The following is a 14785-nucleotide window of genomic DNA, read 5'->3' as shown; positions in this document are numbered from 1 at the left end:
TCTTTTGTTTTACATTTTAAACTTTGTGTATACTTAAACTTTTATGTAAATACGGCATGAATACAGTCCTTGTTTCAAAGAGTAGGGCCCAAGTCCTCTGTGACCACTGCTCACAAATCTCTGGGTGCCATAGTAAGTACCCTTGTCAGTTCGGTGTGGAGCTGTCAGACGTTTTTCTGGGCGTTTGTATACACACCAGCTTCCTGTAGGAGGAACATGGTATTGGCATGGGCTTGTTCTTTGTCTTGTTACACAATTGACAGAAGAGAGACGTGGTTAGGAGAATGGACTGGAGCTAGATGGCCTGAGTTTGCATCCGGCCTCTTCCTCTTATTAGTTCTGTGATCTAGGGCAAGTCACATGCCTACTCTGTGCCTCAGCTTCCCCACTTCTAAAATCAAGATCATAGGACTGACCTCTCAGAGTGGTAATTGTGAGGAGCCGGTGAGTTTGTCCATGAAATGCTCTTAGACCGATATATAAGTTTATCATCATTAGTATTGTTATTATCATTGTTAATGATTCATCATCCTGCAACCTGATTTTTTTCTGCCTAAGCTGTCTTTGACATGGTTCCCTGGTAATACATGTTGAGCCACCCCTTTTTAACCAGAGGCTGTATTTCGAGGACCGGGACTTACCGCACTTTATTTACACTGCCCCCTATTGGTGGACGTCTAAGTAGCTTCCAGGTGTCCCCTGTTGCAAACACAGCTTTAGCCAACATTCCTTCCTTCATTCACTGGATATTGAGTCCCTGGGGCAGCGCCCGGCACCTGCTCTGTGTAGGCACTGCCCCAGGGGCTGGGATATGGCAGTGACCTAACCCTCCCTTCCCTGGCCTTCTAGGGTGAGTTTCTCTAGGGGATGTAAGGGAGGGGAATTACTAGGTCATTGAGTGTGCGGTTTTTAGCAGTCCCAGTGGACACTGCCAAATGACTCCAAACGCTGACTCCTAGGCATCCTGAGGGTCTCGTGTGCGGCTTTCCGGGCTCTCTCTCTCTCTCTCTCTCTGTGTGTGTGTGTGTGTGTGAATGAGTGAGAGTGATGGGAAGCAGTGCTCCACTCTCACTCACACTTGGCTGCTGAGAGGCAAGATTTCCATCCCATGAACCAAGGCCACTTATCCACAAAACCTAGGCCCCATAGTAATTTTAGGGGCGCACAAAATTGTTTTATTTTAAAATCAGAGGAAATAAAAATGAACTTTTAGGTCAAAGAAAATGTTTTTGTATATAACATTAATGTAGTCATCTTTATACCAATGCAGTTGTGGAATATATACATTTTTTAATATAGTAAATGGCCCACAAAGAGAAAAGTGCCAGGGCCCCCAAGAGTCTCGATGCTGCCCCGGCCCGTGGGCTTGATGGGGACAGGTGCGGCCCAGCCAGAGCTTAGACTATCTCCGCGCCCTTCCACGCGCATTAAGACTCTGTTCTTAGCCTGGTGGAAATTTGGCTCAAAACACGCTTTTCCGGGGTGAGGGGCTCAGATTGGATTCTCAGAGAAGTCCAAAACATCCTGTTCAGAGGCGCCGTGATGACGCAAGACGGAAGCGCTGTGAGACGCAGTGGGGCGCCGTGATGACGTCAGAGGTGCCAAGGTGACGCAAGAAACGCAGTGAAGACACTAGAGGCGGCATGATTCCTTGAGGTGCCTTGACGACACTGGAGGCATCGTGATGACTTAAGAAGCACGTGACGACTTAAGAGCCGCCGTGATGATGCAGGAGGCGCTGAAATGAGGTAAGAGGCTCGCGAAAGTCTCGGCGCTGAAGACGGACCTTCTGATTTCCGCTGGGCCCTGAGGCGCTGGCTCTGGGTCGGCTTTGTCGGGACCGGGTTCAGGGTTCCCCGCTGCCTAACGCTCACGGTCTTCCCGCCTTCGTGCTTGGCTGCTTCTCCCCAAGGGGTTTGTAAAGCCGCACACCTGCCCACACACTGCAACTGATGTGTACAAAATGGCTTATCGTGAGTTTAAGTACACAGTTGCAAAAGATGAAATTTCCCGCTTATTGTCACGGTTGATGTTTTAAAATAAAAGTTTCACTGCCGTCTTAAATGTGCCCAATGGGATCTAAATAAGATAGTGAGATGATACCCACCATCCTCCATTTAAAAAATACATGTATGAAGAAGCCTTTAATAGACATCTTATGCCTTTTTTCCTCTGGAACTTGTATTTTCTTCTCCCTTAGAATTTTATCTAAATGTTGTACATGTTATGTTTTAAAGTCTTTTATTAATCACCCTATTGTACTAATCTACAACATAAACTTGTGTATAAGCCGAAACGGACATTTTTATTATTTCTTGTGACTCTACAGATTTAAAATTTTTTTGGGTCAGTATCACCATTTAACTATAGGTACCCAATTGATGAGAACAACATCAGTGTTTTATTTTTTTATGTATCAAACAAAATTTTATTGGGATGCATCACCTTTTTATATGTATTTTTTATGTATGTTTTAATTTTCATAGAGTAAAATGGATATGTGTCTGTGCCTACACGCACACTCAGTTATATGAGTTTGAACACGTGTATAGATTCAAGCAACTGTCGCCACAATCAGGTTACAGAGCAGTTCCATCATCCCCCAAAATTTCCTCATGCTTCCCCTTTGTAGTGAAAGCCTCCCCCAACACCTAACCTCTGGCAAGCGTTCATCAGTTCTTAGTCACTGTAATTTTGCCTTTCCAGAAAGTCATGTAAATGGAGTCATACGGTATGTAACCTTCTGACGCTAGCTTCTTTCACTCGTCATGTCTTTAAGATTCATCCATGTCGCAGCGTGTATCAGTACTTCATTCCTTTTTATGACTGAATAATATTCCACGGTATGAATATATCACATGTCGATTAGCCACCCATTCAAAATGAGCCCTGGTGGTGCAGTGGTTATGTGCTTGGCTGCTAACCAAAAGATCGACTGTTCCAGTCCCATAAAACCAAATGGGACTAATGAGGCACAGCAGTCCAGGGACAAGGGCCAGAAGGCAGAAGGGGACAGGAAAGCTGGTGATAGGGAACCCAGGGTTGAGTAAGGATAGTGTTGATGTGTTGTGAGGTTGTTAACCATTGTCATAGGGCAACATGTGTACTAACTGTTAAATGAGAAACTATTTTGTTCTGTAAGCCTTCATCTAAAGTGAGAATACCAGCACAGTTGGAAGAGCGTAGTTGATGTCACTGAACTGTGCATGTCGAAATTTTTGAAATGGTGTATCTTTGGCTATGTATATTTTCACAAAAAAAAAAAAAAAAAAAGGTCGAGAAGGGAGAGGGTTGACATGGTGTGGGGTTGTTAACCAATGTCATAAAACGATTTGTGTACTACTGTTTCATGAGAAACTATTTGTTCTGTAAGCCTTCACCTGAAGTACAATTAAAAAAAAAAAAAGACCCCCCCAAAAAAAACAAACAACAAAAGATCGGCTGTTCCAACCCACCAGCTGCTCCGTAGGAGAAAAGACCTGGCGGTCTGCTTCAGTAAAAATTTACAGCCTTGGAAACCCTATGGGGCAGTTCCACTCTGTCTTCTAGAGTCACTGTGGGTTGGAATCGACTTGACTACAGTAGGTTTGGTTTGGCTTTTTTATCCATCAGTTGATGGGCGTTTGGATTGTTTCCACTCTTTGGCTATTATGAATGGTGCTGCTGTGAACAGCTGTGTACAGGTTTTTGTGAATAAGGCTTCCTTTCTCTTGGGTATGTATCTAGGGAGTGGGATGGCTGAGTCATTTGGTAACTCCATGTTTCGCTTCTGGAGGAACTGCCAAACTGTTTTCATAGTTGTACCATTCTGCATTTCTACCAGCAGTGTTTGAGAGTTTCACTTGTTTTGCATACTCGCCAGCTCCTTGATATTTTCAGTTTAAAAAAAATTTTTCTTACTCATTCTGAAAGATTCATAGTGGTATCACATTGTGGTTTTTATTTGCATGGAAATGCATCTCTTAATGAGATCCCTGGGACTTTCCCTCCACCCCCATGTATCCATGGGTGACTGTCACTTTTTGCTAGAATGAGATGGATTTTATCATCGATTCTATTCCTATTTTGTAGCTATAAGCACAGAGCAGCCTTGTTGACATAAATAGTTGGGAATGGAAGGAATATCCTGATGCAACATCCCTCCATTCTTTAAACTCCTGAGTAACTGACAAAAATCACATGATGATCTGTCATCAAAAAGTATTTTTAATGATCTATCAGCTGACAACTCCATTTGACCTTCCTTCAAATTCTTAGAAAACAATGAAGTGGAAACTACCTGATTTCCAGAAGTATTTATTACCCAATCTTTAGATTTGTTCTTGAAGGGAGTATTTGGGAATGTCCCTCTGGTGGGTGCTGGGAGGAGGGGAAGGGCTGGCCTGCCTGCTGTGGAGTGGGTGAAGGGGCTCATGAAGGGGCTAGGAGAGCGGCCCCTCCATCCTGGGCTTCCCCGTGGGGAGATCCCAAGGCCAAATGCTACTGCCTGAGTCAGAGGCCTGCAAGATGGTTCCCTTAACACCCCCCGTGCCCATTCCCCTTAGAAAGCCCAGCCCAGCGATCCCCAATTTTAGTTATTTAATAACCACTATGAGAGTTTTTTGTAAGGTGCCCTCGTGGTGCAGTGGTTAAGTGCTCGGCTGCTAACTGAAAGGTCAATGATTCAAACCCACCAGCCACTCTGAGGGAGAAATCTGTGGCAGTCTGCCTCCGTAAAGATTAAAACCAAAGTAATCCTGTTGCTGTCAAGTCAGATCCGACTCATAGTGACTCTGTAGCAGAGTAGAACTTCCTCATAGGATTTCCAAGGAGCTGCTGGTGGATTCGAACTGCCAACCTTTTGGTTAATAGTCAAATGCTTAACCACTGCACCACAGGGGCTCCTCCGTAAAGCTTAGAGCCTTGGAAACCCTATGGGTAGTTCTCCTCTGTCCTGTAGGGTTGCTACGAGTCAGAATCTACTTGATGGCAGTGGGTCTTGGCAAGGATTTTTGACTTACCCGTGTATGAGCCACATCACAGGCACTTTCACCTTTTGCCTTCAGCTCTACTTGTTCTTAAAAAGGAAAAGAGACCATCTCCATAAAGCATTCTGCTCTGTGTGGCCCCAGGGAGCTCGAGTCAGGAGAGGTGAATTTGCCCTCCACTTGGCTCATCTGTGAACATCTTGCTTCTGAGCGTCCTTCTGAGGTTTTAGTCGATTTGTTTTTTGGTACAACCTTGGTCCCTAAACCCAGCTAACTCCTTCATCTGGGGCTCCTGGAGAAATCTGCCATCTGCCCCATGTGGATGGAAGGGTTGTGTGGACACCCTGGGGGATGCCTTGTCAGCCTCCACCGTGGCCTCATCCTGAGGAATTTTCAGGAGTATCTTTGACTCTATGAGACCTTATTCTCACACCCTCACTTTAGACCCTAACTCCTCTGCCACGTGACTCCGCTACTTAGTATTTTTCTTTAAATTGACTCACTTTTTTTACTTAAAGAATTTTGTTTTGAAAGGAAGGCAGCTGTGTCTGTGAAATTATGGGTCTAAAGAGCAAGTTATATGTTTGCAATATCCATTAAAATAAATACATAGCTTGAAGTTTAGAGATGTCCATCCAGGTACCGCTAGTACTGCCCTACAGCCCAGGGGGACTCTGCACTGTCAGGTTGTGTGTGCTGCATCCCCTCCTCCCCCCAGCCGGTGGAGTGAGTGCTACCCCTGCATAGAAGTCTTCACTCCTCTGTCTCGCTCAGTACTGGTGTTGGCAAAGGCTCGATTCCAGCCGTGCCCCCTCCTCCAGGAAGCCTTCGTGATCACTCCTGCTTGCTCTGCTTTCCCTTTTCCTGGAACTCCCGGGTGGGAGCACTGTGTCTGTACCCCAGGTGATACTAGAATGTTCTAGAATACTAGAAGTCCTAACTGTAGTTTCTGCAGCCTGAAACCCCAAGGGCTTGTAACATAACCCCAGGTGCCCAGAATATGCATAACCAAGAAGGTTACTTACATCCCTCTGCTTCCTTTGGCTCACTTGGATCTTCATTCCTTCAGTTAGGCACCAGGGCTAGGATGGTGGACCAGACAGACCTGGCCCTTCCTCTCAGGCAACTTTATAGTTCTGCCAGTTACCAGCTGTGGGGCCTTGGAGGAATCACAAGACCTAGGGCAAGTCACGGAGCCTCTCATGAACCCCAGCTGTCCCCCTTCTCCACAGAGGAGTAAAACCTGTTTCTGGGATGTTGTGTCTGCTGAGAGCTTTCTGAAGCGCATCATGAATAAGGTCACCAGGGTGGTTTTCCTCATCTGAAGAGATGGGAACAATCTAACACCTGCTTTACGGGGGTCAGTGGGAGCTCAGAAGGGTTGATGGCTCCACGTGATGTGCTGGGGGAGGGGACCCTGCATTCGAACCCACTGCCCTGAAGCTATCCAGGTTAGTGCCTGGTCTCCCAGCTCCCGCGTGCCCTTGCAGACAATTTTCCACGCAGGAGCTGAAATGTAAATCTATCACAAGGTCCACCCCTTGCTTAGCTCGGGATGAAGGTCTTAGTCTTGGTCTCTAGTGCTGCTATAACAGAAATACCACAAGTGGATGGCTTTAACAAAGAGAAATTTATTTCTTCACAGTAAAGTAGGCTAAAAGTCCAAATTCAGGGTGTCAGCTCCAGGGGAAGGCTTTCTCCCTCTGTTGGCCTTCTCATCAATGTTCCCCTGGACTAGGAGCTTCTCTGTGCTGGGACCCCAGGTCCAAAGGACATGCTCTGCTCCTGGCACTGCTTTCTTGGTGGTATGAGGTCCCCCTGTCTCTCCGTTCACTTCTGTCTTTTATATCTCAAGAGATTGCCTCAGGACACAATCCAGTCTTGTAGATTGAGTCCTGCCTTACTAACACAACTGCCACATATCCTCCCTCGTTAACATCATGGAGGCAGGATTTACAACATATAAGAAAATCACACAATACCAGGACTCATGGCCCAGCCAAACTGACACACACATTTTTTTGCGGAACGTAATTCAATCCTTGACACCCACCTCCAGGGCTGCTGGGAAAATCCCTCCCCTCCTTGCAATGCAGGGTCGGCCTTCCGGGCAGTTCCGGGCGTGGCCACTGGGGGGCGAGCTGTGCATGCGGCTGTTTCGAGAAGCCTGGGTTCAAAGAGCTGCTGCCTGTTCACCACACTGTTCTCTAGGGAATCTATTTTAAATTGGGGGCTATTACCTGGATTCCACATCCTTGCTTCAGGAACCTGGAAACCTAAGAAGTTGTCTTTTATGTGTGTGTCTGTGCATTATGTTTCTGGGAAACATTCCCTTAATATTTTTCAGACTTTCAAAGGGGTCGTGACCCTCTCCAAGTCCCTAAAGAGGGTATTAAAATAACAACCAGCTTCCAGGGAGGTTTACTCTTCCTTAGCGGGCTCTGGCCTTGGAGGCAAGCTGCTTGCGTGCTGATCCCTGCTCTGCTTCTGTTGAGAGGTGGCCTTAGACAATTCTGGAAGCGCATTTCCCTCCCAAGACGTGGGAGTGCAGATCCCTGGTCCCCGAATGCCCAAGAACCCCTAAGAGGATGAGGCAGAAAGGTGTGTGGGCATTCCCTGTGGAGTCTGGGACTACTCTGAAGATCTCAGCTGCAAGTGTTCCTTACTGTCTTAGTCATCTAGTGGTGCTATAACAGAAACACCACAAGTGGATGGTTTTAAGAAGAGAAGTTTATTTCCTTACAGTAAAGTAGGCTAAAAGTTCAAATTCAGGGCATCAGCTCCAGGGGAAGGCTTTCTCTGTTGGTCTTCTCATCAGTGTTCCCCCGGACTAAGAGCTTCTCCACGCAGGGACCCCGGATCCAAAGGATACGCTTTGCTCCTGGCACTGCTTTCTTGGTGGTATGAGGTCCCCATGTCTCTCTGCTCACTTCTGTCTTTTATATCTCAAGAGATTGCCTCAGGACACAATCCAATCCTGTAGATTGAATCCTGCCTCACTAACACAACTGCCACCCATCCTCCCTCATCAACATCATAGAGGCAGGATTTACAGCATACAGGAAAATCATACAATACGGGGAGTCATTGCCCAGCCAAACTGACACACACATTTTTTGGGGGACATAATTCAGTCCATGACACTGAGATACCTACTGTTTGCAGAGCACTTGCTGGGCACTGAGCGTGAGTCTGCTCTGAGATGGCTTTGTCGATGCATGCATTTGTTCATTCATTCATTCATTCAACAGGTGGCGTTCAGAGCCCCCTGTGTGTCAGGCTCTGCAGATGTGTTGGGAATTGTCCTGGGTTATGCCAGCAATTCTTGAGGAAGTGCTCCCAGGAGGTGGGGGGGAGATAGGGAGGAAGCCAGCAAGAGGGTGATCAGGTCTGGCCTGACCCCACAGGGGACGCTGCAGTGTAAGCTTGCCACCTGTCTTAGTCATCTGGTGCTGCTATAACAGAAATACCACAAGTAGGTGACTTTAACAAACAGAAATTTATTCTCTCACAGTCTAGGAGGCTAGAAGTCCGAATTCAGGTCGCTGGCTCTAGGGGAAGACTGTCTCTGTGGGCTCAGTGCAAAGGTCCTTGTCTCTTTTCAGCATCTGTGGGCATGGCACTCCTTGGCTCTTTGGTGATCTTCATGTACCGTGGCATTTGTCTTCCCCCAGCTGTGCTGCTTTTTCTTCCTTGCTTAATCTCCTCCCGGAGAGATGACTCAGGACACACCTTACACCAATCCTGCCTCATTAATATAACAAAGAAAACCCATTCCCAAGTGCAGTCATAACCACTACCCCAACCAAAAACCCCCAACCAAAAACCAAACCCATTGCCATTGAGTTGGTTCTGACTCATAGTGACCCTATAGGACAGAGTAGAACTGTCCCATAGGGTTTCCAAAGAGCACCTGGTGGATTCAAACTACTGACCTTTTGGATAGCAGCCAAACTCTTAACCACTATGCTACCAGGGTTTTCATAGCCACTACAGGGGTTAGGATTTACAACGCATGTTTTTGGGGGACAAAATTCAACCCATAACGTTCCACCCTTTGGACTCCCAAAATCTATGTTCTTCCCACATGCAGAACCCAGGGAGCAGGGTGTTGGCTCTCCCACAGCCAACCGTCCTTGGCTGAGGGCTGCCCCAGGAGGGAGATTGGGCTTCGGCAGCCAGCCCCAGGGCAGCTGTCCAAAGAAGGTCTGCAGGGCCTAGGCTTTGGGTGTGAATCAAACAAGTTGGTGGGGGGGCGGGTATACCAAAAACCAGTTGAGGTGAGGCTCCACATTACCTGCTTCAGAAATACAGTGGGCACAACAGGAGAAGTCCCTACCCTCATGGGAAGCCAGGGAGAGACAGTGAACAAAGTAATGCATAAGTAAGATTACTCTACAGAGAGACGGGTGCCAGGAAAGAAAGAAAAGCAAGGTGACATGATGGAGAGGAGATTGAGGAGGGGAGGCTACTTATATGAGAGAGTTTTCTAGACATTTTCTCTGAGATGGCGCCGTTTGTACTGATTCCTGAAGGATTTGAAAGAGCCAGGAAAAGAACCTTTCCAGAACAGGAAAGAGCACGTGCAAAGGCCCTGAGGTAGCAACTTGCAGAGCAAAAATGAGTGTGCAGTGGCTGGAGCATAGGAAGCTGGGGGAGAGGAGGAGATTGGCAGGAGATGGGTTTGGAGAGTTAGACAGGGCTTTGTCGGCCTAGAGTTTGGATCTGAAGTACAATGGGAAGCCATTGGAGGGTGGGAGTGGACGTGATTTGATTTACATTGTTTAAGCATCTTTGTTTCTGCTGTGTGGGTGTGTGTGCAGATACATATTTGTTGAATGAATGAACGGAAGATCGGAGAGTGAGGGGGGTTGGGAGCATGATTTGCGTGAGGAGAGAACTAGGTCCTGCTGCCCCTTCTCTATACCCCCAAGTCCAGTCTCCTGTGTTCAGGTCTAAGAGCCCAGCTGAGAGCCCACCGAAGGCCACAGCCACCAGGGGGCACTGTGGGTCTACCACCGCAGGGCAGCTGGGGATCAGAGTGGAAAGGCCTCTGCACTGGCCCAGTCTCTCTGGTTACCAGAGGGACTAAGTGATGTCTATTTCTTCAGTCTTTGGATATATTAAAAGTAAAAATAAAAATTTGATGAACCAGGGCCTCCACAATTGTGCTGTATTGTATGCTTACATTTAACAAGTTAACAGTTTCCACACCGAGAAATGCCCAGCAATAGACTTGTGTGAAGTTTTAGAGTTTGTCACAATGTTAATTCACAATGTCTGTGGAGGGCAGGAGTTGGTAACGGGCAGATTAGGACACCATCTTCTCTTGCTCTGGGCATTGGGCCTCCTGGATGGTACATTCAACCTCTTCCGCCGAGTGGCCCCCAAGACTGTTTTCTGGCGCTGTAGACATGGGGCCAGGACGAATGTGCCTCAGCCCCACAGGGATGGACCCAATTCCAGTGAGAATCTCAGATGCCCACCTGATGTGAAATCTAAGGTGCCGGCCTCTTCCAGCTCAGTTAACCAGAGCTGGGCCTGGTGTCTTGGCTCCCTCTTCTCAAAGATCCCCTTGGACGGCTGTTCATGTTTATTGAACATTTACTGTGTGCCAGACCCTGTTTTAAACCCTTGGCATGTGTCATTTCATCCTCATAATACCCCAGGTAAGTGCTGTTATTCTCACTGTCCTCCTTTTACAGATGAGGAAACGGAGGCACAGAGAAGTGAAGTAGTTGTCCGAGGTCTTAAGGCTAGTAAGTGTCGGAGTCTGGATTTGAACTCTGACCGCCTGGTCTGGGGTGTGCACACTGAACCACTACTCTACTCGTCGTCTCGTGGTTAGTTAACCACGACTCATTGCCGTTGCTGGCAACCAAAGACTCCTACCTTCTCGCATCCTTTCTGAAATCACACTTGGGAAGCCAGTGTCAAGGAACATCATTTCCAGTGAGCACAGATGGGTCCTGACGCTGGAGAATCTGAGAAGCCTGTGAGAAGAAGGGAGTTTGCAAGGCTCACTTCCACCAAACCCAAATCCCAGCTCCACCTGGTCAGAGGCATGCCAGACATGTTGTCCCCAGCAACTCCGGAAAGGCCCTCAGCAGGGGACACGTTCAGGCTCATTCCAGAGAGGTCGAGAATGGGAGGGGAAGGAGATGAATAAGCGTAAACATTTCTAAAAATAATACTTGGCCCTTCAAACCCCACAACAAAACTAGGAGAGAGGGCTGGGGAGTTAGGAGGAAGCAGCCAGGAGCTGTGGCAGAGGATGTGCCCACTGCTTCCTGGGGGCTTTTCTCTGACTTTCCTCTCCTGGGTCTTGGGTGCCAGGTCCAGGGAGTCTTTCCTGAGGGTGAGACTCCTGGCCAGATGGCAGTATCTTTGGAGTTGGGAATCATGAACGTTTCCTGATTTCACATCATTTGTCATGAAGCCTTGGCCACAGAGAATTTGATAGCATTCAGAAGCCCTGGGCTGAGGCAGAAGGGGGACCTTTGAGATGGAACTGTTTTCCACTCTAGGGAACAGATGTTTGAGCAGCATTGGCCGTGATGCGCTTTTCTGCATGCTAGATCTCATTTCCCTCCTCAGCTTGCATTACAAAATGGAACTTCCAGTCCCCCAGGAAAAGATCTCAGCAGATGGATGTGAATGCTGTGGCGTGGAAGGCATTAAACCGGTGGCTGGGCCTGTGGTGGTTTCTCAGAACTGTGCAACGCCCTTCTGGTCTCCGAGATCTTCTCTCTGCTTTCCTGACCCGCCCCATCTTCTCTGAGCCACAGGAATTTCTCCCATCCCAGGGATGGGAATTCCCAGCTAGATGTTAGCGTCTCAGGTCCTGCATGGTGATGTGCGCAGCTCTGTGGTCTCTCTGGCTGTGGCAGCAGCAGCTGTTTGAGGGGAGGACGCTTTTCCCCCATGATATCAGCCTTGGAAATTAGGCAGGCAGCAGGGTTTAGAAGCTAGGGCTGTGTGCTGAAGAGGCCTGCATTCACCGTGTCGCTCCAGGCAAGTCACTTGATCCCTCTGTGCCTATGCCCACCTCTGTCCAACGGGAGTTCTATCCTGCCCCATCTCTTTCACAGGGTCCTCACAGGGTCGTAAAGAAATAATTTTATATACACTTCAGGCTGAAAATAGTTTGAAAAGACTTTCCAGTGTGTCATTATGGACTCATGCAACAAACCCTCACATCCAGGACTCAGTTTATCTAAATATTTACAAGGTCTGGGGGCGCAGTAGTTAAGTACTCAGCTACTAACTGAAAGGTTGGCGGTTCAAACCCACCAGCCACTCCGTGGGAGAAAGATGTGGCAGTCTGCTTCCGTAAAGATTACAGCCTTGGAAACCCTATGGGACAGTTTTACTCTGCTGTATAGGGTCACCAAGAGTTGGAGTTGGAGACAATTTGTTGGCACACATCAAGCTAAGCTGTAATACCATGTGTCACCAGAAGGTGCCGCTGTCAAACACATCATGGGAATTTTCCCATGTGTGAATCAATGTATGGATAGTCTGATGTTGTGGAAGACTAGCTTCTTTGAAGGGAGGAATACATGTGATCAGCAGAGTCAAGTTCATTGCCTACAGTGCCAGGCAGGCAATGTAAATAGGCCCAGCAGACCAGTGTTTGTTCATTGAGTGGGAGGGTAGCTTGAGTGACAAGCTAGAGAGTTGAAGGGGTATGTCCTGCCCAAAAACCTGGCTAGAGAGCAAATGGGGTGGGGGTAGCTGATTCTTTGCTTCCCCAAAGTGCGCCTTCTCAGCCTGTTTAAAGGTACATCGTTGACACCATTATTGTTGAGACTGAAGTGTTACAGTGAGGCTTTATGGCCTGTGGTTACAGAGGCAGATTTGTGTGTTTGATTCTGTGCCGCTGTCACCCCCTCCGTCCTCCGATCCAGGCCTTTCTGTTTTCTTAGAACCCGGCCTGGCCTTCTGTCTTGGCCGACTGCTGCCTGGGGAGAGTGCACGCCGGTGCAGCCAGATCTTCCAACTTTTTTTTCAAGATAAGATGGAAATCAGGTTTTTAAAAAATGTGAAGTCCCCTGAGTTTCAATTATTGTCAACAAATTCCAATTAAAAATATACTCTCTGGGCCAAACGAAACACATCTTGGACAGGACTTGGTCTGCTGGGTTTTGAGCAGTGTTTGCCTTTGCTTGTTGGTTGTGTAATTTAAAATTGTGTACATGTCTGTGACTATTATCAGCCCCCACCTTTCTGGGCATGTGTGGGTGGGTGTCCTTCATCAGTCCAACTCACTGAATGTGTTTATCTCACGTACAGATGGGTTAAACAGATCGCCCATTGCTGTAGAGTCAATTCCGACTCATGGCAACCCCATATGTTACAGAGTAGAATTGTTCTATAGGGTTTTCTTGACTGCAGTCTTTACGGAAGCAGATCACTAGGCCTTTCTTCATGGCACAACTGGGTGCGTTCAAACCTCCAACCTCTAGGTTAGTGGCCAAGCACAAACTGTTGGCGCCACCCAGAGACCTTTAAACAGATCACATATTGGGATTTGTACATGGTTAACGGCTAAGGCCTTTAGAGTCAGACAGAAATGGGTTTCAATCCCAGCTCTGCTATTTACTAGCTATGTGACCTTGGACAAGTAACAACCTCTCTGAGCTTCCGCCTCCTCATCTGTAACAATGGGGATGATAAAAATACCAGTGTCATAGTCATCAGTGCTATGTAACTTTCACCTTCTGGGCACACGGCAGGGTGGAACTTCCTCAGGGGATTGTGGGAATCATGAACTTTTCAGGCGCAGTGAACCCAGGCTGCCCATGGGGACATCAATAATTGAGCTAGGTGTTGGGCAGAAACCTTTGCCTGCAGAGCCTGTTGAAAGGAGTTGGTACCAGACACATGCATACGAAGGTGGGAGTGGAAGTCAGCACACAAGTGAACAGGTGTAAAGTTTCCTGTTCACACTCCACCTGCTTTAATGCAGAAGCCAGGAACTGTGGTGAAAGAGTACACCGGGACTTTCTAGAAGGGCACTAACCTTTTCCAAGTGCCTTTTTATGCCTTACCTTGTCTTTCGATCCCTGCAATAATTCTGCAGAGAGGAATTAGCCCCATTTGACAGACGAGGAAACTGAGGCTGAGAGGGGTTAAGTGAGCTGTCAACGGCTGCACAGCTAGGCAGTGAGGCAGCTGGAATTCAAACCCAGGTCTTCTGCCGTCAGACCTTGAGTGTGTCCCCGGTGCTGATCTCATGATATTCTGGTGACCAAGAGAAAAAATACAGACAAGTTAGTGGTTTAGTACTGGGCCCTTTCCCTTCTTACTCAGGTCTCCAGAGACCCCCAGCCTACACAAGCTTTTATTTTTCTTTCTGGTTTGGAATATTTTTCTCCATTTGTCTGCAGGCCCTGCATTGCTTGCTAAGCGCTCCACCTGCATTGCCTCATTTCCTGCTTACAGTGACCCCTACAAGTGGTTGCTGTTCTTATCCCCAATTTACAGGTGAGGCGCTGAGGCTCCGAGACATGGTGACGTAGCCAGGTGGCCAGCTGGTGTGGGCCAGCTTTGTGAAACTGACTTGGTGCCCTGCTCTAGGAGCAGAAAAGGGCATCAGAGCAGGTAAAGGGTCAGTGTGCCCCAATTCCCCTTTCCCTTGAGCTAATTGGCAGGGAGCAGCCATACTGCGTCTCTGGCCATAACCCCGTAGGAGAGTGAACTTGAGTCATGCGGGCTTCCGTGGGATCATCCCGCAGGAGAAGAAAGGGCCTCAGACCAGGCCAGAGGGTGCAAGCTAGTGGCCTACAAATGTATTTTCTTTGGCTCACACGGTG

Source organism: Trichechus manatus, unplaced genomic scaffold, assembly GCF_000243295.1.
Source record: "Trichechus manatus latirostris isolate Lorelei unplaced genomic scaffold, TriManLat1.0 scaffold00131, whole genome shotgun sequence".
In the NCBI taxonomy this organism is placed as follows: Eukaryota; Metazoa; Chordata; class Mammalia; order Sirenia; family Trichechidae; genus Trichechus; species Trichechus manatus.
The sequence above is the reverse complement of the archived record's forward strand: the minus strand, read 5'-3'. Positions refer to the sequence as shown.